Source organism: Ambystoma mexicanum, chromosome 11, assembly GCF_040938575.1.
Source record: "Ambystoma mexicanum isolate Mex_15411 chromosome 11, UKY_AmexF1_1, whole genome shotgun sequence".
Lineage (NCBI taxonomy): Eukaryota > Metazoa > Chordata > Amphibia > Caudata > Ambystomatidae > Ambystoma > Ambystoma mexicanum.
The window spans coordinates 1,071,549,222-1,071,571,149 of NC_090934.1; positions in this window are offsets into that span (position 1 = coordinate 1,071,549,222).

The following is a 21,928-nucleotide window of genomic DNA, read 5'->3' on the forward strand; positions in this document are numbered from 1 at the left end:
GGGTTTGAGACAGAATATGGAAAGGAGATGAAACGTGTCGCACGTTCGTTATCGGTGTATACACCAACTGCCTTTTTCCCCATTTGTCTCATTTTCCCCATTCTCCTTGCCCACTCTGTCTACGGACTGCTGATCGCCTTCCATTGCCCTGGTTTCGCTGTTGTCTTCAAGTAGCTCAGCTTCTAATAGTTCTGCTTTGGTTATATCTAACCTGGGATCACTCCTACTCACACTGGTGTGTTGTGCTGTAAGAGGAGGTCCTTTCCTGTGAGTGGAGTCTAGATTTTGATTTTGGTTTATGCAACTTTTTACAGTTTCATCTTTGCCCCTTTTTATGTTTGTGCACTGTTCTTTGTGCATTTTGTGGTAGCTGCAGTTTTGCGCACCTTATTATTTTGCTGGTTTATTTCTTCAGAAGCATCTGGGGCTGGAGGTGTCTCATTTGCAGCTGTTTCCAAGAAGCTCTGCACCATTGCACTCCTTTCTCCCCACTCCGTTGCTCGTTTTGCTGGCGTGTTGACAGACACTTCGTTCCACTGCGGTGTAGTTAATTGCAGATGTTGCTTTTGCCACGTACGCAGTCCCTTTTCCTCCATGCTGCTGGCAGTTCAAAACTTCTCCTGGGTCTGTCACAGCTTATAAGTTGCTGAGGGATACTAATCTCTCACTGCAGGATCCTCACGAACTTGGCTCGTGCTGCACTGCTACGATGCCAAAGACTGAAAGACTCTGCACCCGACTCTGCATCTGTTCCGCGTGGGGTTGGGTGTTAAGAGTCAGCTGCTCCTCTCTGGTACGCCACTGATGCTGTAGAGGATGAAAAAGGACTACTAGGCAAATGCAATGCTTCTCACGTTTCCGTGCTGTGCAAAGTGGCACGCTGATAGACTCAGTTTGAATCAATGTGTCACTGCTTGCAGACCACGCTGACTCCTGTGTAGTGGGGCACCATGTTCTGCGCTAGCACCTCTGTGGTTACCCCTGCTACTGTGGGTGGCTCGGTCACCGCCTGAGCTATTGCTCTGCTCTCATTTGTTCCTCCTTAGGGGAGGGCCTAGGGGCTGCTGTGCCTGTATCTGCACTGAAGCACTCTGCATCTGCTGCCATTGCAGTCCTTGCTGTTGCGCTTTTTGATTTGCATGTGCCTGCTGCAGAAATGGACAAATGCATTCTACGTGTCCCATGTTCTGACATATGTAGCATGGTCTGAAGACCCTGCACCCTGTTCCTCTGTACCCTCTCTTCCTTGCAGTGAAGTATCCCCCATCCATGTAGTTCCCCTGTGGTTGTATTCCCCATTGTGGCACATACTATAGCTGCATGTACCCTCCTTGTTGTGGTGCTTGTCCTACGGGGAACCTTCCCTGTGGTGCTGGTGCTATGGCAGCTGTGTCTGGCACTAACAGTGCTCCTTCCATAGTGTATGTAGCCTGCTTCTTTACTGCTCATTGTTTCTGCCCTTGCAGCATTCTCCGCTGCCTGCCTCTCGCTCTCCTGCTTCTGTTTACAATAGTGTATTATTGTGGCTTGTATTTTGGGCAACCTTTTAGCTTCAATGCCCCCTATCTTGTCTAAGGATGCCTGTACCTCTGGCAGCAATCCTTTCACTAATATGTGATAGAACAATTGTATACATGCATCCCAGGACCTTCGTTTCTCTTGGGTCCATATATCCTGAACCCTTTTTATATATTCTGCTGGGTTATCTTTTCGTTTCATTTTATGAGTCATCACTGTCCCTACATAGCTGTCTGGATACATGCTTCTTAGAACTTCCAGACATGTGCTCGACAATTGTTAAATGAAGCCCCGCCATGAGCATTTGTGCTCAATTTCACTCTTTTGTGGCCCGCCTGATTCCAAACGTTGTTTTCCTGTTCTCCTATGATTGCAGCAAAAAACTGTTCATGTCCCCTATGGCCAGCGTCAACCCTGCTATCTTTTTCTCTAGTGCCTTTATCGACTTACTGGCCCCGGCCGTGAGAGAAAATAAACTACATATTCGGTTGTCCTGGTGCATTGTTTGCCAGGGCACATAATGGGATCCCCTTGTCCCTTCTGTAATCATGTAATTACCTGTGTTTTTGGCCCTGCCCCTCCTTCTCTGACAGCTTGTGTTATCCCCATTTTTACCTTCCCCGTCCTACTGCCTAATCCCTACTGCAACTGTCTCCGTCCTGTCATTTCCACTTCTCCCTTCCCCTTCTGCTTAGTTTGTTGGGTGTCCATTCATCGCTGTCCTTGTCACTCCATTTGTCTCCCATTAACCCTTCGACTGATGCTATGTCTTCCTCATCCCCCTCATCATCTTTTTCCTCTACTCTTCTCCGTCCTCCCCATCTAATTTGAATATTATTCTTCCCGATACCCATTCCCCTTTGTCCCCTTTGTTGTTCTTCCTCCTCACCTCTTCTCCTATTACCTGTTCTGCTTCACTGAACAACACATCCACTTGCTGGCACATGTTCTTTTCGATGTCTGATAGATATTTTCTTTCGCCCCGCGTATGCATCTTCACTCTTTGCCCCTCCTGTTTTTCCCCTGTGCTTTGCCCTTCATTTCCCTTTGATATTTCCTGCTGTGGGTTTGTGTACCCTGCAGCTGGTCGTAAAGTGGGATATAACCCGTAGGGCGGGGACGGTGAGCTCGGTCCCTCCCCACCCACTGTCACTTCTTCTTTCTTTAATTTATCCTCTTTAGTCTCCTTGTATAGTTTCCAGAGACCCAATATATTCTGCCTGCTTTTTAGCTTAGAGTCTTTATATTTTGTTAACAGGTATGAGAACATATTATTTTACTGTCCAATGTTCCTTCTCCTGGCCAGGCCTGGAAACACTGCCCTCCAGTTCCTCTGCCCACTGGAAGTTTTATTTTAATATTTTATCGTGATTCTGGGGCAATTTATGGCACATATGGTATAAGGGGCTGTCCATATACACCATTATTCCCTTTTCTTTTTTATTCCGCTACCATGTGTTTTCCCTTTTTCTGTTCCCCCAACTCTTCCCCTCTCCTTTATTCCTAAGCACACCCTTTAATGTGCACTCTGGCCCTCTCCACAGGCCCAACTAGCCACTCCACTTGTTCACACTGACCCTCTCCACAGGCCCAACCACTCACTCAATGTTAATATTTGACAGCCCTCTCCAAGGGCTTGCTGTTCCTTAAATTAGTGCCAGAGTGTCCAGTGTCTGCCCATGCAGCACCGGCACACTCCTGCTGCTAATTATGCAAAAAGCCTGCTAATTTACACTAGATACCTCCAAGTGCTGATTCGTTCGCCATGAATCCTCACCATTTGATGACTACCACTTGCATGTACCTCTCTTCAAGAAAAAAAAACAATGCAACTTGTACCCCAATGATGCAACTATACAATCGCTTGTACTACGTGCCACTCCTGTCTAACGGAGTTCGCCATTCTCTTTTCCTGCTCTACCGCAGGTGTGCCCACACCAGCGCCCACTCCCTATCGGCTGTTACGCTGTAATATCTACTCTACTATGCCCGATCGTCCTCCCTTCTCTCGAGGATGTGTCATATTGTCATCCACAATTGCCACCGCGGTTGGCGGCTCCTTCCACGTTGGAGACTGCGAACCGGCAGATAGGGATTGCAGTCCCTTCTTTGTTTCTGGTTTAGGCCCATTGGCCGGGCGCAGGGCTGCCAGGAGTTAAATTCTCCTTCCTCCCGGCAGTCGCTGCATTTCAACCTCGCTGGTTCTCGCTCCAGCTACCCTGGTTCCTTCCCTCTGTTTAGTGGCTCCTTCTGTTATCCTCTGTTATCCTCTGCCTGCTTCGGCTTCTGCAGCGGATCTTGGTGCCGGCTTATTTTCGCTCTCCTGGCGAATCTGTTTACCTACTTTTCTTCCGTCTCTCTGCCTTCTCCTCCGGCAGTGGATCTCCCCTCTTCCTTTTTCCCTCGCTGACCTTTCGGCGATCCCTGTGTTCTCTCTTCCCCCTCTCAGTCGCTGCTTCGGCGGCGGGCCCTGATTTTCTCCTTTGCTGCTACCCTCTCCGTTAGCGGTCCTCCAGTTTTCCCTTTCTCTCTTCCTCTTTCCCTCTGGGCCGTGTTCTCGGGGCCTGGTGATTCGGCAGTATCATACCCTCCACGGCTGCCGGTTCTCTACCTCGTAGGGATTTCTCTACTCAACCGCAGTTATCTCCTCAGCTACCGGAGTGTGTTCCTCGTCATCCTTCTGGCGGATTTCGGCACTTCTTCATACCGGCAAGTTCTGCCTTGGACTTTCGCCTGCCTACGATCTCCTCGCTAAGGGTTTTTTCCCCCGTGTGGGTTTTTCCCTTATTTTCCGGCCTGCTCCCGGAAGAGGAGTCCCGGGACGGCTGTCCAGTCAGCAGTCACTGTGGCTTCACTCCGAGACAGGCAAGTGCTACCAAAAAAAGGGAAGAGACTACCTAAGCCGGCGGAATCTACTAGATACAGACAACTCAGGAAGTTCAGGTGAGGAGAGTGTGGAGGTACGGAAGGACAAGGGGGTTCAGAAGCATAAACAGTCACACATATACACCATAAAAAGAAATCCGCCCCTCCCCCTTCTACTACCATACACTTAATGCATAGCATCATCTTGCATGGTTATAATCACGTCCTGGATACTCTTGAGTCCCCTCAGCACTGACCCTCCACCATGGGCTCGCCCTTCCACTGAAAATGCAGAACGGTTCTCGGGACCTGGTAGACCTTCACAAACTCTGCATCTGTAGGGCCTCCTCAGTGATGCGCTGTGAATAGGTCTGCGGTTACCAGATCTGCGCCTCCAGGGAGAGTGGCATCAACACCGTGAGTAGTCCGGGGAGGACTAAGACATGTCGCTGGGGCCTCCAAAAATGTAATCAGGGGTCCGCCAATGAGTGCATAATAAAAACCATGTACTCAAAAATGCAGCAAAAACCGGGCACGAAGCAACGCTGTTTATTACAGCTGGGTGAGCACAAATCAAACAAAACAGTGAGTTAGCCTTGACCGAGAGGCTGACATCTGAATGGTCTTTGAACAGAAGTTTTATAACAAGAAATACAATAGTCGGAAGTCAGGAGAAACACTTACAAGTTGGAGGATTAGTTGCTGCCGCTCTTACCAGGCATTTGATTGGTTTGCAATCTCCTCCTGCTCCTCGATAGTTACATTGATTAGTGAAAGCGTCACTAGAGCAAACAGTTCAACGGGTTCCCATCGCCTCACCTCCCGATGTGGGACCACATTTTATTCACAACCCACCCCGGAACAAGGAAGCAACATTTGTGCTGACGGCCGGAACATTAAAATACTGCCATTGGTCAGCACCATTGAGAATAGGACATGAGACACCCTGCAGCTGGTGGAAAATGGGACATTCACACAATACCTGTTCGATAATGACATTCGCAAACTCTGTGGTAGATACTTTGAGGGCTGTCTCCCTCTTCAGAGCTTAGGAACTTACATATATCTGTGTTCATGTAACTAGCACACTGGTATAGAACCACCTACCCTGCTACCATGCCAGGCGGCTTGCTTAGCTGACCTCCATGCAGGTACCTCACTGAGTTCCAGTTATCTTAAGTAATGACGAGTAATGTGAGCCTCTGCCCACTTTTGCACATCCCTGTAATTGTGGTCACATGTTTAAATTGAAATGTTCCCAGATCCAGCCTGCTCCAAAAGATTTCTTACTACGCGTATTTATGATTGTGCGATTTTTGCCCCTCCCCCTATTTTAGCTAATCATAGAGAAATGTGTTGGACCTAGTTTACATCCAATGTATCGTTACCCCCTACCTGCATGCTCGCTCCGGTGCAGCTTGTTGGTGTGCCGGCTGGGTGCTTTTCGGTGTATAGCGACCTGGGCTCTCTTTCAGAGGCCTGGAGGCTCAGGACTGAGGTGTTATGTGTGCTCTTTGAGGTGTCTTCCTGAGGTGCCTTCTGCGCTGTCTGTAGATCGGCTAGCATGGTGTGACCCAGACTGTTTCTCCGAGAACCTTTGCTTTCCCCGGGCCCGGGCTGTTTTAGCGCTGCAACTTTGCCTTGTCGGTCTGGGCTACTGTGGTGCTCTTCAGCTGGGTGTTCGCTGTGGTATCCTGGCTGTCTTGGTTTTGTATGTAGCAGCTCACCTACCTTGGTGAGTTTGTGGGGACTATAAAATATTAATTAGCACCATGGGTATGGGTTTTGGAGATGATGAAGACATTTTTTAAGTCTTTACCAGAGTGGATTGTTCTGGGTTTACATCTATACTGAGCTCTTTTGTTCTGAGTATGTCTAAAATTAGAGCTAAAGCTAGTAAAGTCTGTACAGTTCCCCCCTACCTCTGAACATATGTATGACCCCATTGCCCCAGAATGGGCGTTTAACAGAAGTTATAGTATTGAGTGCCTGAAAGAAGCAAAGCTAGCAGGACATGAGACCACATCTCTCTCACATCTCTCTATAGAGAAGGATGTCTCTGGTTGTTTATGTGTCCTTTCACCAGGTACTCTCACTAATTTCAACACTGATACTCAAGAGAGGGGATGTCGTGCCCAATGAACTTATATTGGAAAATACAGAGATTGGTGAGATGGAATCCCTTGTGTAACTCTCCCCTGAATTGTCTGATGGAGGAGATATACAAACCTGTCAGTTTCATCCAAGTAGTCCCACACAATGGCTGCCTATTAAGGACAAGCTAATCTAGTTGAATGTATGCAAACATTTTAAAGATTTTTGCCTCTGGATTGATATGATGGACAAACTGGCAGTGCAGTTTCAGCCAACGAAAGGAGATAAATCCTGCCAATGGGATCACACTGTAGATAAGAACGATCAGACATCCCAGGTCTATATAAATCAGAATTCTCAAACAACTCAATGTAACCTGAGTTGCTTGGCCTCCCTATGGAAAAGTCAACTCTCAGGGGATTGGAAGGGTAAAACTGCTACGGATACCGCAAACACATTTTGTCAGACAACCGTAGAGCTGGAGCATACGAAAGTTCTACTGGATAAAAAAACAGTGAAACAGCAAACATCTTCACTGAATCAACATGCTCTGGCCATTGTTACTCCTATTATCGTTGAAAAGCAAGTCCAACCATCTTTGCCAACGTTGCAGGTTGAAGAAGGAGAGGTTGTCCAAGTCCCTGTATTACAGGTTCAACTAAATATCTTTAGTCCTAAATACTGTTTACTGAGGAATTTGCGTATTGGCAAAACCTTTATGCTCCCAATTGCTGATGCTTCCATGAAGAAGACTGTTATGGACCAAAGGAATTTTATTATCACTAATGTAGACACCTCAGTGGGACATGAACCTAGAGATGCCCTGAGGAATAGGGTCATGGCATGGTTACATCAAAAGACTGACCCAGGTGTTGTAAGAATGTCGGACCTCAAAATCATCCGAAGGGTCAAGATAGATCAGTGGTGAACTCAGGGTGGTAGGGACTGTATACTAGTAGCACCTTTAACATACCGCCATGGGGAACGGTGGAGGACAATGCTCGCCCAGTGTGGAGCCATGGTGGTCTGCGTCCCCTGATGGTCTCCCAGTATATTTTTTAGCATTGGTTTCCAGTACCGTTCTAAATAATCTGTCCTGTTCTTCACTATCTGAATCCCCAGTAGTTTCAATGTGCGCTGGGCATCTTTGCACGTTCTGTGTATCCTACCCACCCACTAAGAATTTGACAGATTCATACACAATTTATGCAGAGCCAACTATTATCCCCATACTCTGATAGTGTCTATAGATCTTGGAATGGACCATTCTGTTAGGCTCAGAAACAAGAGCAGCTTGTCATTATACAGGAAAGCTGTATCCTCACCGCTCAGGGGCTACCAAAACCATTTCCACACACAATCCTGCCTAGTGGGGACCCCTGGCGGGTCCATCTACTCAGTGAGAAATGTGTCCATGTATGTCTGTTAACCCTCACCACCATTCTTGGATCCTTATAAAGTAGCCACAACCAGCTCAAAAACTCTGCTCGAACCCCCATGTTTGCCTAACACTGCCAGAAAAATGACTACTCCACTGAATCATAAACCTTCTGGGAATCAAAAGACGTTAATACCAGATTTGGGTCTGAGAGTGAGTCCACACAATCCAATGCGTTAAACACACTCCTCGTGTTCATTTGTGCAGACATCCCGTGAATGAACCCACATTGGTCTGAATGCACCAGTCATGTAATGATTCCCAACTTGCAGTTTGCCAGTGTTTTTGCAAGTATTTTAGCCACTCCAATAAGGAGCAAGATAGGCCTGTATGACTCACAGGAATCTGAGGGTTCCCCTGGTTTGTGAATGACTATGATAGCTGGCAATCGTAGGTCAGTAGGGCGTATAAATTCCCTTTTGCAAGCTCTGGGATACACTTCTCCAACCTGGACCAATCACTACTTCTATCCTTTCTTTTCGTGAGCAAGGAAATTGCAGAACCTCTAAGGAACATTTCATAATCTTCCAATGGTATGCTTGAAGTTAATCCCACATTCAGATGGAAGTATTCCAATGTCATACTCTTTATCCCTTGAGAAAAGTAGGATCGGAGTACCGTCCGTTCCTGAGTGTGCTCACTCGTAACTCTCCTTCCGGAGTTTTATTTTTATTTTTTTATTTTAAAATATTTTGGTTTATATTTTAATTCTTTCATCTTTGTTTAAATCATATTTCATATCTAATAAGAGCGCTAATGATTGTGTTTAGGAAAGTTGATTCTTAGCTGTGTTTTTCTTCTAAAATTGTCTTTAGGAAATGTACAATAGTGAAAATCTCTTTTTTTGTTTTGCCACAGAGGAACTGTGCCCATCGATCTTCAGGATTCAATTGGACTATTGCTGATAAATACATATCTCTATTACGAGTCTTAGTGTCGTTCGTGGCCGGGCAAGATGTGATGATATGTTTCAAAGTTTCTGTTTCATTTTCTTTTCTGCAGAATCTGCAAAAGTCCATGTCCTTTGCTAAGAGTTTCCTCAATGATAGAGATTCCCTTGTTGGCAACAAGTTCAGTGGAAACCGAAGAAAAAAGTCTCTGACTTGGGTAGATGGAAATTGTTGGAGGTTGGGCGGCAGACAGTTAACTAGATGTTTGGCAAATTTGCAGTCTTGGTTAAGTTTGTATTTTCTTTTGGCTTCATTGGTCGCTATCTGATCGTTTTGAGTGATTCTTTTTTTTTGCTTTTCCTGGTCGCTCTGTTAGTAGTTCGATTGAGATGTTTGGCAACTTTCTTTTGTCTTCCATGTGATTTTTCCAAGCCCGAAGAGTAGTCACTTGTGTTGCGTTTTTCTTTTGTTTGAAATATTTGTAACGCTGGAATATGTTGGTCGGACAAGATCGTCCTATATAGATCGAATTTTCTCCATGTGTGTAATGATGATAACGATTGGTGTGACAATTCATATCTAATTCGAACCACGGAAAGTGATTGGGGTAATGCTAACACTTTCCTCCAAAAAAGACCTTCCAGGTGTGCCCATATCATGCCATCCAGGTTGATAAAAGATTCACTGCCATACAGGAGGATAGCCGCCACCTTTTGTCTGTAGAACGTTATGATTGGTTGTAATGTAAATTTGCTATATTTGCGGTGGAGAAAAAGACCTTGGCGTGCTAGTGACAAAGTTTTGGTTTTCAGAAAGATGGTCCAGTTAACTTCTGTTGCAGATTGATTCACCCATATCCCCAAGTATTTTGCAGTTGATACTTGAACTAGGGGTCGTTGATTTAAGTACATTGTTTTCATTTTCTGATACATTTATTTTGTCGGTGCTAGCATCATAATTTGCGATTTTTGCGTGTTTATTTCAAGGCCATTTGCCTTCATGTAGACTTCTAGTTTTGACAGAGCTATTTGAAGCCCTCTTGGTGTTTGAGTGCAAATAAAGATGTCATCAGCATACATCATACAGGGGATGGGTGTTCCATTTAACTTTGGGGGGATTAGCTGTCTCGGTGTTTGTCTCGGATTCATGATCAGCTGTAAATAAGTTGAATAATGTAGCTGATAGTGGACAACCTTCCTTCCGTAACTCTCCTTCCGCAGTTTTATTTATGATCAACAAGCTTTAATTTCTTAAAATCACTGTTGTTTAACTTCCTCCGTAAAGTAAAAATAGAGAGTAATCTTTGTCACACAAATATCATATCTTGTTTATTTTTTGCCTGCCGCATCAGTGCCCAATGTTTTATTGCCAATGCATTTCGGACTTCCGTCCATCATCAGGGCTCTCGGGCACTGAGTGATAATTATTCAACATCAACTTTTCACAGTTTCCACATTAATCTGCTGTGGAGCTGTGAATACCCTGACACGTGCCATTGTCCCGGATGTGAACCTATGTGGCCCATTGTGTCTTAGAAATCTCTGGCTCACTGCTTTGGAGAAGCTGCTCAAAGGACAGGCAAAAAATAAACAAGATATGATATTTGTGTGACAAAGATTAATCTCTATTTTTACTTTACGGAGGAAGTTAAACAACAGTTATTTGAAGGAATTAAAGCTTGTTGAACATGAATAAAACTCCGGAAGGAGAGGTACGAGTGAGCACAATCAGGAACGGAGGGTACTCCGATTCTACTTTTCTCAATTTTTGCTCATAATCTGGTGCCAAGGCTACTGGGTGTGCTCCCATTGAAATTTTTATTACAATAATTATGGACTTGATAGTGATTGAGTATAACTAAATATCGCGGTGCCCACCCTACCCCCTTGTTTCTTGCAAATACTCTGTATCCCTACCACAATCAAGGGAGCTCTGCCTAGATTATTAAATTATAAATATTAACCCCCGCCAATCCCTGCGGGTCGGGGACCATATAATTCCCTAGTAAACACGAGCAGAGACTGCCTTTACCCTTTCCATGTACAAACTTGGCAGAAAAGTAATCCAGTCGGCATTATGATCAGTGGGGCATACACGTGCACCAATGTTACCCAGTTTTGCCCCTTACTTCCCAAAATCCATCAAGTAACTGCCCCCAGTATCCGAATGGGACCCTGGTGTAACCCAGGGGAGGGACTTCCTAATAAGTATGGCTACCCCATGAGAGCCCCGTACAAAGTCAGCATGAAATGTTTTGTTATGATCAGATCAACCAAGTAAAGGGCGTTCAGAGCCGACCAGATGGGTCTCTTGAATCATGACTACATCAGCCTGATGATGCTTGACAAACTGAAACACTGTGCTCCTTCTAATTGTATCCCACATACCGTTTAGATTCTGTCATGACCAGGCAGGTCCACGATTAACCATCGCAGACCATTTGAACACCTGAGAGGTAGAGGGAAAGATATAACACTCTGACCATGAGGTAAGAAAAAGGTGGGGAGGAAAGACACCAATTCAGTCAGTGATGGCCACGCAGAGGCTTCAAAAAACAGACAAGCATTAATATGACACTTAGGTCAGAAGAGAAAGATATTTTCCGTCAACTAAGTTAATGCAATGGGTTGCGGAAGTGTGTGGGATGAAAGGACGAAGGCCAGGACTGCTGCAAAAATATTGCGAGAAAGGGAAAACCAAAGGTAGTAGGAAGGAAGGCAAACTCCAGTTGTCTTGTAATGGAAGATTGCAAAAAGTTTTCTACGAAAAAATTCTCAATTCCAGATCAATTCACCATCAACGCTCAAAGTTGAACCATCCAAATCAACCAATCAGCAGACGTCTGAGAAAACAGTCCAAGTACACACAGCCACGAAACAATTTGAATCACCATGCAGATCATGGTCCAGCGTTCCCTGTTGCACTATTAATAGGGCCTCACTCCGTAGGCATTGCAGCACAGAAGTGGAGAAGGGAGAACAGAGAACATGGACAACAGTAAGCATACAGAAGTAACGGGGCACAACAAGGAAGCACAAGTTGACTACGAGACGTGGAAGGGAACAGGTACAAGACGTGAAGTAGACACTCTGCTGACGAGGTAGAAAATGCACCTTTGTTAAGGAGCGTCCATTGTCCGCTGAACAGTTCCTGGTAACAAAGAGTTAGTGCCATGCACATACAGGGTCTGGGGAATGATTGGGCTATGTGAGAAACCTGAGGGTGTCCTAACATTTACTCCCCTCGGATCCTTTGCTCAGGTGGCCAGGGAAGAGACATCGCTCTAGGAGAAATCCAGACTCTTATTGTAAACCATACCCCTCTGAACTAATAAAAGGTAACACTGAGACATGGTATTCCCCCTTTCCTAACTGTACATCAGCACACTCTCCCTCTGCCTTTAGGGGGTATTTTCAGTCTCATCCCATCATCCCCTCCCCATTTCCAATAAGTACTGAGACGAGGAAGAGGCAATTGGGAGCAATGAGGATTACCCATAGAAACAACATAGGAATACAAAGTGAGGCCTACCATGTAACACCTTTGATTTGTCCCGCCAATAGAGTCAGACAAGGTCAGGCACTTTACTCCAACTGTGCACACCTGACTCCAACTGACTCTCACCTGCAGTATAAAAAGGGTAGTTCTGCCAGAAGCATTGAGTGAGCTGGGGATGCTGACTGAACCAGAGGAGCCAAGGAGCAGGGAGCTGCAGGAAGAGAAGCCTGGAGGATTCAGAGGAGCACGGCGGGCCGAGACGCTGGCCCAGTGTTCATGAGGGGCTGCAGCGTGGCTAGGGAGCCGTGTCTCCAGGGAGCCGGAGCGGGGCAGCCTGTATCCTGCCGGCCAAGTCCAGGGAAATGCTTGTTCTCTTGGGACGTGTGCCGGACCCAAGGGTGTCTATGGGGCAGGTGGTGAGACCCTGACCACGACCCAAACCCATTTGACCTGCTTGCCACGCTACTGTTGAGTTTCACGAGACAGAGTAAAACTCAGTAGCGTGCGGGTGGCCGGAGCGGGAGCATGAGCGTAGTTGAAAGAAGAGCCCAGTGAAAGAAAGTGGGACGAAAGCAAGTGAAAGCTGCAAAGCGTTGAAAGAAAGCAGAGCAAAGCAATTGAAAGGTAAAAGCAAAGCGAAGCAAGCGAAAGCTGGAAAGCAGTGAAAGAAAGCAAGGCGGAATGACAGAAAAGGTCCGCCAGAGGCGTGGACCTAATGACAGTCAGCAAAGCGCACTGGCGGTGCAGAAACAGCCAAGAGTAGGTGCGAGAGAGACACGAAAGTAAGGCGAGGGGTGCACGCGATCAGAAACCGAGAGAGACAGCAAAAGACATTGAGAAGGAAAACAGACAGTTAAGAGAGGTTGCAAGCAACCCGAAAGTGAGAAAGATGGTGCAAGTGACCCAAAAGAACTACAGAGAGTGCAAGAGGTACGTTAAAGGGCAAATGAAGGTGCAACAGAGCACAGTGAGAAACTGAAAGTGCAAGAAAGCACTGTGAGAAACTGATGGTGCAAGAGAGCACTGTGAAAAGTAAGGAGAAGCGTGTAAGATGCACAGAAAGGTGGAAAGAAGGTGCAAGTGTGCATGACAGAAAAAGAAGGTGTGCAGGAAGCAAAGTACAGTGGAAAAGGACAGAGTGAAAGAGGCACAGAAGAGGAAAAGGTGCCAGAGAAAAAGGAGAAGCAGTTAGAGGTCAGAGTGGTCGTGTCTGGGAGCAGCAAAGAGCCCAGCATTCTCGAAAGTCTCTGATACTACCCCCTTAAAAGAACTTTACAGTGAAAAAGTACATCTTGACAAGGAGAACTTTGTTTGTTTGAAGAACAAAAGGGGCCTACGCTTGGGGAAGGGAACCCTGGGAGGCCTGAATGCAACTGTGAATCCTCAGTTGAGTTGTAAAGTAAGAAACTGTGAATCTATTGACCCAGAGGGGCCTAGACTTGGGGAAGGGAACCCTGAGAGGCCTAACTGGAACTGTATAATTTTGTTTGGAAATGGAAGGATCGATGCTTGAGGAAGGGAACCCCAAGAGACCCTGAGACATTGTGAAAGCTATTGACTTACAGCAAGAGCTGTACGTGGAAGGTTCCAAGGGCAACCCTTTTGAGTTGAACTGTTTTGAACTGGCAGAACTTCACCTATAGGTTAAGACTACCTGAAACCAGCTGCTGTTTACATTTCTTTTTTGAGTCACCATTTTTCCTTCAAGAAGACCCCCTATCGCATTTGGTTTAAGAGTGAGGGCAATGATAGGTATGGACACAGACAAACTTTGGTTTTGGACTTTCAGACATTGACGTCCCTTAGGAACATCAGTTAAGAGAACAATCACCTTAGAGTTAGGACCAGGTAGGTATTACACCAACCCCACAAAGTTTGATAAATCAAGGTTTTCAAAGTGTTACTTTTGAGTCTGTGTCTCTCGTGATACCATGCCTGCCTCACAGCATGCAGTGCATTTTGTGTGGTGTGGTATGTTATCAGATGCTTGTATCGCAGCTTCCATTGGTTGTGGCTGAAAAGTTCCAATCTCACTCCATATGGAGTAATCCTATAAGAGGTTTCCTGTTATGAGCCCTGACTGATTCCATGACATGCATCCTATAAGAGATTTCCTGTTATGAACCCTGACTGATTCCATGACATTCATTTAAATGTTGCTTCAGCAATTTTCACGGTAGTTCCTTCGTCCCATATCAGCTCTTCTATACAAATCCATCAGTCCATTCAAATTTGCCAACCTTGGTGTCATGAACCCCAGAAGCTGTCATAAAACTTTACATCTTCAGTCCCTTTGTTTTTTTCTAGGTTCTTGATCCCCCTTCCATCATCACTTGACCACAAGGCTTTGCACAGTTTGAAGGTCTAGGGGAAGCTTCCAATGTCTTCTGTGGGGTCATCTTTTCTCTTTTCCTGTCTTTTCCATCCCCTTTGTTCCAGACAGTGCCAAGCATTCTTTAAGATCATTTTGAGTTTTGAACAAAACAAAAGCATCATTGATATTTTCTTTCCCTGGGTGACTCTGTATTTCCACTCCCTTAGTGAAGTCTTTAAACAGGAAGATCTTGGATCCTTTTGCTGTTCATGGGCACTCCTGTATGGATTTCTGGAGGAGGATGTGTCTGCCCCTGTATTAAGAAGTCTGGCTACTGCCACCCTCAAAGAGGTGTCTAGGGGGTGTTTGTGCTCCTTCCTTCCATATTGCCTAATTAACCAATCTTCCAAAAAAAGCTCCATCCACCCTACTTAATTTCTCAGGCAGGCCCACAATCCTAAAGTTGTTCATCACAAACACCCTTCTGTATCTTCTACCTTATTGTCCAACTGCTTTGTTGTGTTTGTGTTTCTGCAGTTCTTACACTTGATCCGTCAGTTTTTTCACTTTGTCCCCCAAGTCAAATATCTGTTCCTCTGCTTCACTGATATTATTGAAAGCTCTCCAGATTGATAGGTCCATACCGATCTTCTACAATGCGTTCTCTGTTGATAGCTGCAAATCCTTTACTGGTTGATAGCATTACTTGAGCTAAGAAGGATTCCAGCGGGACTGTGTTGAACACATTTCTTGTACATTGGGTATACCTCGAAGGTGTGCCCATGGTGCAATTATCAATCTTGTTTTTTTACATAGCTCTCCTCAGATTTCTCCCTGTCATTTTCACTATCTGCTTGTACTCTGGGCACAGCCCACATGCAAAGAGTATGAGTGTGCTAATGAATGCCTTGAAGGTGCTTCAGCTTGGCATGCCCCCTATATGTTCAGTATCGCCAGCTCGGACTCTGCAAAAAGACTGCACACTTTCTATTGAACTCAGGCACATTAAATCTAGTTAGCTTTTCAAAGACCTCCAACACACTGTACATTATCTATGAGAGTCTCCAACTGTCTTCTGTCTGCTAGCCACTCTGAGCTCTACTCTATACGTTGTCTTCTTGATCTATCTGCAGTGTTTGACACTTTTGATCATACGATTCTTATTTCTTCTCTTTCTTCTTTAGGTATTACTGGGTTTGTCCTTGAATGGTTTCGCTCTTACCTTTCTCAATGGTCCTATTCTGTAAATTGGGCTGGACACCTCTTCCTCATTTACTCTTCTCTATGGTGTCCCTCATGGTTCTGTACTTGGCCCTCTTCTCCCTTTACACTGCCCCTGCCCCTGCTCTTATTTCTTCATTGAATCTATCTTTTCATCTGCATGCAGATAATACACACATCTATTTCTCTTTTTCTTCTTTTCACTCCATTCTGCACTCTACTGTATCAACTTGCCTTTCTCTGTGTTTAAAACTCGATGCCCTCTCAGTGTTGGCTGGACAGAGGAAGCAAAGAAGCTGGAGAAGAAGCTGAGAGCAAAGGACTGGAGCCATAGCCCAGGAGCCTGGGGGAGAGGAACGCAGGAAACTGTAGTAGAGCCATTAGAGCCTGCGGAGAGCAGGAGGCTGGAGGCTGAATAGGAAGGGAGACTTAGTAAGGAACAGGAGACTCTGAATTAATCAAAGGAAGGTGCTTAAAGGGGTGAAGAAGGATATGATTATGATTGGTCATTTATAACACGCTTCATACCAAGAAGTTTCTTTGCGCAGACCCGGGGATTGAACCTGCTTTGCTCCGCGTCGTCTTGCTTCCATGGCGAGCACGTTGCCCCTGAGCTATCCTCCCGAGATTATTAGAGCAATAACAGGGAATTCAATTCTTTATTGTGTGATATAGTTTCACAAATAAAACTTTTCACACATACAGATACATAACAGAAAATCCCAAAAATGATGAATCAAAATTGCTACATATCATTCACAATTGCATTAAAATTGACTAAAAGTCTCAAAAAAGTACTTTTAAGATGTTCATCACAATTATCACCAGTTGATCAGTGGGTTCTAATAGTAAATTCCACCACACCATTTCCCATGAGAGCAATGCTCTATTTTTAAAATATGACTCAAACATTTCAACCCGAAGGTTATAAAGTGCTGGGTATTCAACGATTATGTGTTTTACAGTTTCTATAGCTGTCAAGCACAAACGACAATAGCGCTCTTCCTTAGGCTGTCTGCTCCTTATACCTATGACCTCATTTGTTAAAAATAAATGTCATTTAATCCGTAGCCAAAAGTTGTTTAGATGGATATTTTATTAACAGTTTCTGCAATGTATTATAAGGCTGTTTGTCCAAGGAGAAATGCTCAAATATCTTGTAGGACTCAAGACAATGGGGGTCATTACGAGTTTGGCGGTAAGGGGCTAACAACGCCGGTAAAGGTGCCGGAGCCGTCAACCCCTTACAGCCTTATTACAAGTTCTGCTTGCAGGAACCGCTAAGGACACCTGGTAAAACCAGGCGCCCTTAGCGGGTCCTGCGAGCAGACCAGGTTGCTAACAGCTAACAACGGGCCCGTTATTAACGGCCCATTGTTAGCACCCTCCTCATTCCCATTGAGCCCTATGGGGACTCGAATGGGAATAGGGATGGGTTCCTTGAATGAGGAATTACCGGGCCCTCCAAGGTCGGAATGGCCCAGTAATTCCTCATTCAAGGAACCCGGGCCCGGTACCCGGTCAGGGGGTAGCCATGCCGCTAATAGCGGCATGGTTACCTCTTACCTCGTAATGACCCCCATTAATGTCTATTCACAATCCAGTCATTTTCATATTTTTTTCTTTTTTTATTATTGATTTAGCTGAAATCAATCAACTTTTCAATACATTTTCAAGATAAAATATTTAAAATATGACATTAACATCACATTAATATCAACACATTTTACATTAAACATTCAACATTTGCAAATTATAATACAAATGGGAAGTAAGACATTAAATTAATACATGTGTTAATTCAACAAAACATCTTTTAGGTAGTATTCAATTAACAACACACCAATTGCTTTTAAATATCAAGGATCTTACTTTGCCACCTTACTACTAGTCATGAATATTGGTTTCATACTACATTATAAGTTTGAACTGATTCGACACAAATGACACTCTGATTCTTGCATCAATGTTAGAATACTTGGTCTAATGCAGGAACCATGTTCCCTGGTTGTAACACCTCAGATTATCCAACGCAAATAGACAAATAGTGTTCATTCAAGAGTGTATCATTTTGTTATCATTAGACTCATTTGAAACAAGTGCTATCAAAAAATGTTAACAATGATAGCTGCATTGTTCATATGTCTAAACCTGCATTCCATAAGTATAAGACCACAGGCACCTCATCTTTCTTAGTCAAACCGACCATTCAAAGGTGCAACATTTCCAAATCGTTAAGCTACTTTAAAGCAAGTGATGTCAAAAAATTAACAGTGGTAATTCGAATGCTGATGGAAGGGGTTGACAAGATCATAGCCCACCTAATGTCTGGAGGCAGGTATCCAATATATGCAAAATGTTTACAAAAGAACTTCTGTCTAACCGGGACCAGGGCTGAGCAGTAGATAACTAAGTGTTCAAGAGTTTCTTTACAAGCCCTGTTGTCACAAAATGGACAATAGTTTTCTACCGACATTATGATGTTGCGTTCAGCCATTAGGTCTCTGGTCGGCCATAAGTTGAGTCGCAGACGCAGTATAGAAGATCTGATGAATGGTGAAGGTGACTTACACGGATAGGGTTCAATCACTCAAATGTTTTTTCACCAAATCGATTATTGACAAAACGTTTATAGTTCAAACACAATCCTCTTGTCTCGATCCAGTCTGTCAGATAGATTTAATGTTTGGCTCTGTCAGGATCCATAATAAGAATTTCTACGGAAACATCTGCAGCAGGCAATATGCGAAAGATGCTTCTAGTCCATGTTTGTACAAATACGTGCTCCGAAGAAAATACATATGTTGACAGTATCTTCAGAACAACATTCAGATTGGTAGAGATCAAACATTTCCTGAATAAAGCACACAAGCGCCAATGGTATAATGCACTGAGCGAGACTAGCCCCAGTTCATATCGCAGCCATGGCCCTGGGATACATTGCAGGAGTTGTAAGACTTGTCGCCAATATTTGTCCTCGAGTTTATTGAAATAGCTGATTGGCACAATTGCTTTGGTTTCCATCCCATACAATAAACTTGGGATGACCTTTTGATTCCAATATATTAGGGGCGGGGTCAAAGAAAACTTCCTGTATCGATTCAAAATAATTTTAGTCTGCAATATGGCAGAGGTCAATCTACACTCAATGGTCATCATGTGGCTATCTCTGTGTGGTATTGCATCAAACAGCATACACAGGTACATATATCTGGCAACCACCTCTAATTCCACATTTTTGATTGTCCATCTCATCCAACCTCTAGTTGAAGGGGATGGGATGTAAGCAAGAATTTGTGTTTTTTGAAGATTGATTATTAGCTCATTTTGATCAATATATTTTGCTAGAGCTGTCAGCAATTTCTGAAGACCTATTGGTGTTTTTGATATGAGGACAAGGTCATCCGCATACAGTAGGGCTTGTATTTGGGTGCCATTTAGCTTGGGAGAGTCAGAAGGAACGCTTTCAAAGACCTCTTTAACATCATGAATAAAAAAAGTTAAAGAGGGCTGAAGCAAGGATACTTCCTTGCTTCAGCCCTTTAGAGGTGGATATGGCAGAGGAAAGCAATCCTTCCATGGTCAATCTAATCTGGATTGATGCGTTAGAATTTAATCCATAGATGATATCACACAAGGTAGGGGCATATTTTGCCTTCATCAATTTAGATATCAGTATGACTCGTGAAACCGCATCAAATGCCGATTGAAAGTCAACAAATGAAAAATAAATCGACTGTCTTTTCTGATGAGCTTGAGCTTTTATAGTATTTAAGATAAACAAGTTTACTGCTGACCCCATGCCCACCACAAAACCCATTTGGTTTGGGTCGCGTTGCTGATGCATCTGAGTCCATGCATTAAAATCTTGAAGAACCAGCCATGCAAAGATCTTCCCAGGTCATCAAGCAACGCAATGGGTCTTTAATTCTTTGGGGATGACCTGTCACCCTTTTTAAAAATAGAGACTACCAATGATTTACACCAAGAGGCAGGAATATTGTGTCTTTGTAATATATCTTGAAAGATGTTGATTAATATAGTGGCCCAAAGACTTCGATGCGATTTAAACATGAAATTATTCAGACCATCGGTCCCGCAGCTCTCAAAGTGGATGATTTTTTAATGAAATCTTTGATGATAGTTTCTGAGCAAGTCACGACCCATGGTTTGGAAGATTGTTGTACATATTTAAAATTGTCAAAGGCCGAATCAGCATATGTGCTTGAATAGTGCTGTAGCCATTGGTTTTCTGTCACACCATTGATCTGACTGCTACGCTGGCTATTATGTGCAGTATTATTCAATAAATCCCAAATTTGCGCTGTGTTTTTATTGTATAACGAGGACAAAAAGGTCTCGCCATCATGCTGAAACATTGTCCCCCTCCGAGAAAGTATCCAATTTTGATATCTACATGTTGCTGTCTTTAGGGCTCTAACATTCTCGGAAGGTGACACAGTTAAAATGGCTTTCCTTTCCTTCCTATATTCAGCTTGTCTTTGCTTTACCTCTAGGTCATAGGTGCGTTTATGCCTATGAGCCAGAGGCCAGGACGGCATCATAGCCAGCTTAAAGGAATTTAAGACTTCTGGATAGTAAAAAGAGCTTTTGATGGAATCTTGATTCAGAAGTTCATGGTTTAATGTGTTTAGTTTAAATTCAGTCCAACGAAAACAAGTTTTTGCATTATTGACAGTTAACAACTGCCTTGACCATTGTCTGTTGTATCTAGCATTGTTAACATCCCATGACCAATAGAGTGCCAATATGTGATGATCACTATGTGCTTGACTAATGACTTCAAATCTTTCAGCTGCCGAAAAAAGACAAACATCTAAATAGATGTAATCAATCGTACTAGTAGAGGCCCCTCTATTCCAGGTAAAATGAGGTGGCACATCGCCTGGAAGGGAACCATTCGCCATTTTGAAATTTCTCTCAGACTTAAATGTCAACCATCTACAAACATCAAGTTGAGTTATTTTTAATACTCATGTAATTCAGATTCAGGTCGCCTGCTATAATAGTGGCTGTGATGTCAGGAGCCATAGCTATAATATCAAGTAATTGAGTTAGTGCTTTATAGAAAGCGACATCTGAAATGCGTGCCAGATTGCAGTAGATATTTAGTAGGGCGAGAGTCTGATCATGATATGTGATACGGACCAATTGCAGAAAATTATTCGGGGCAGCCCATGAGTGAATTGCTAATCCTGCACTTTTTTTAACTGCCACAAGTAGGCCTGAAGTATGCCTTCATTTTGTCGAGGTTTTAGCGGGCAGGAGTATAATCTCATGAACATCCCTAAAGTACTCGTCAGCGATACAGGAACCATTCGCCATTTTGAAATTTCTCTCAGACTTAAATGTCAACCATCTACAAACATCAAGTTGAGTTATTTTTAATACTCATGTAATTCAGATTCAGGTCGCCTGCTATAATAGTGGCTGTGATGTCAGGAGCCATAGCTATAATATCAAGTAATTGAGTTAGTGCTTTATAGAAAGCGACATCTGAAATGCGTGCCAGATTGCGGTAGATATTTAGTAGGGCGAGAGTCTGATCATGATATGTGATACGGACCAATTGCAGAAAATTATTCGGGGCAGCCCATGAGTGAATTGCTAATCCTGCACTTTTTTTAACTGCCACAAGTAGGCCTGAAGTATGCCTTCATTTTGTCGAGGTTTTAGCGGGCAGGAGTATAATCTCATGAACATCCCTAAAGTACTCGTCAGCGATACAGGAACCATTCGCCATTTTGAAATTTCTCTCAGACTTAAATGTCAACCATCTACAAACATCAAGTTGAGTTATTTTTAATACTCATGTAATTCAGATTCAGGTAGCCTGCTATAATAGTGGCTGTGATGTCAGGAGCCATAGCTATAATATCAAGTAATTGAGTTAGTGCTTTATAGAAAGCGACATCTGAAATGCGTGCCAGATTGCGGTAGATATTTAGTAGGGCGAGAGTCTGATCATGATATGTGATACGGACCAATTGCAGAAAATTATTCGGGGCAGCCCATGAGTGAATTGCTAATCCTGCACTTTTTTTAACTGCCACAAGTAGGCCTGAAGTA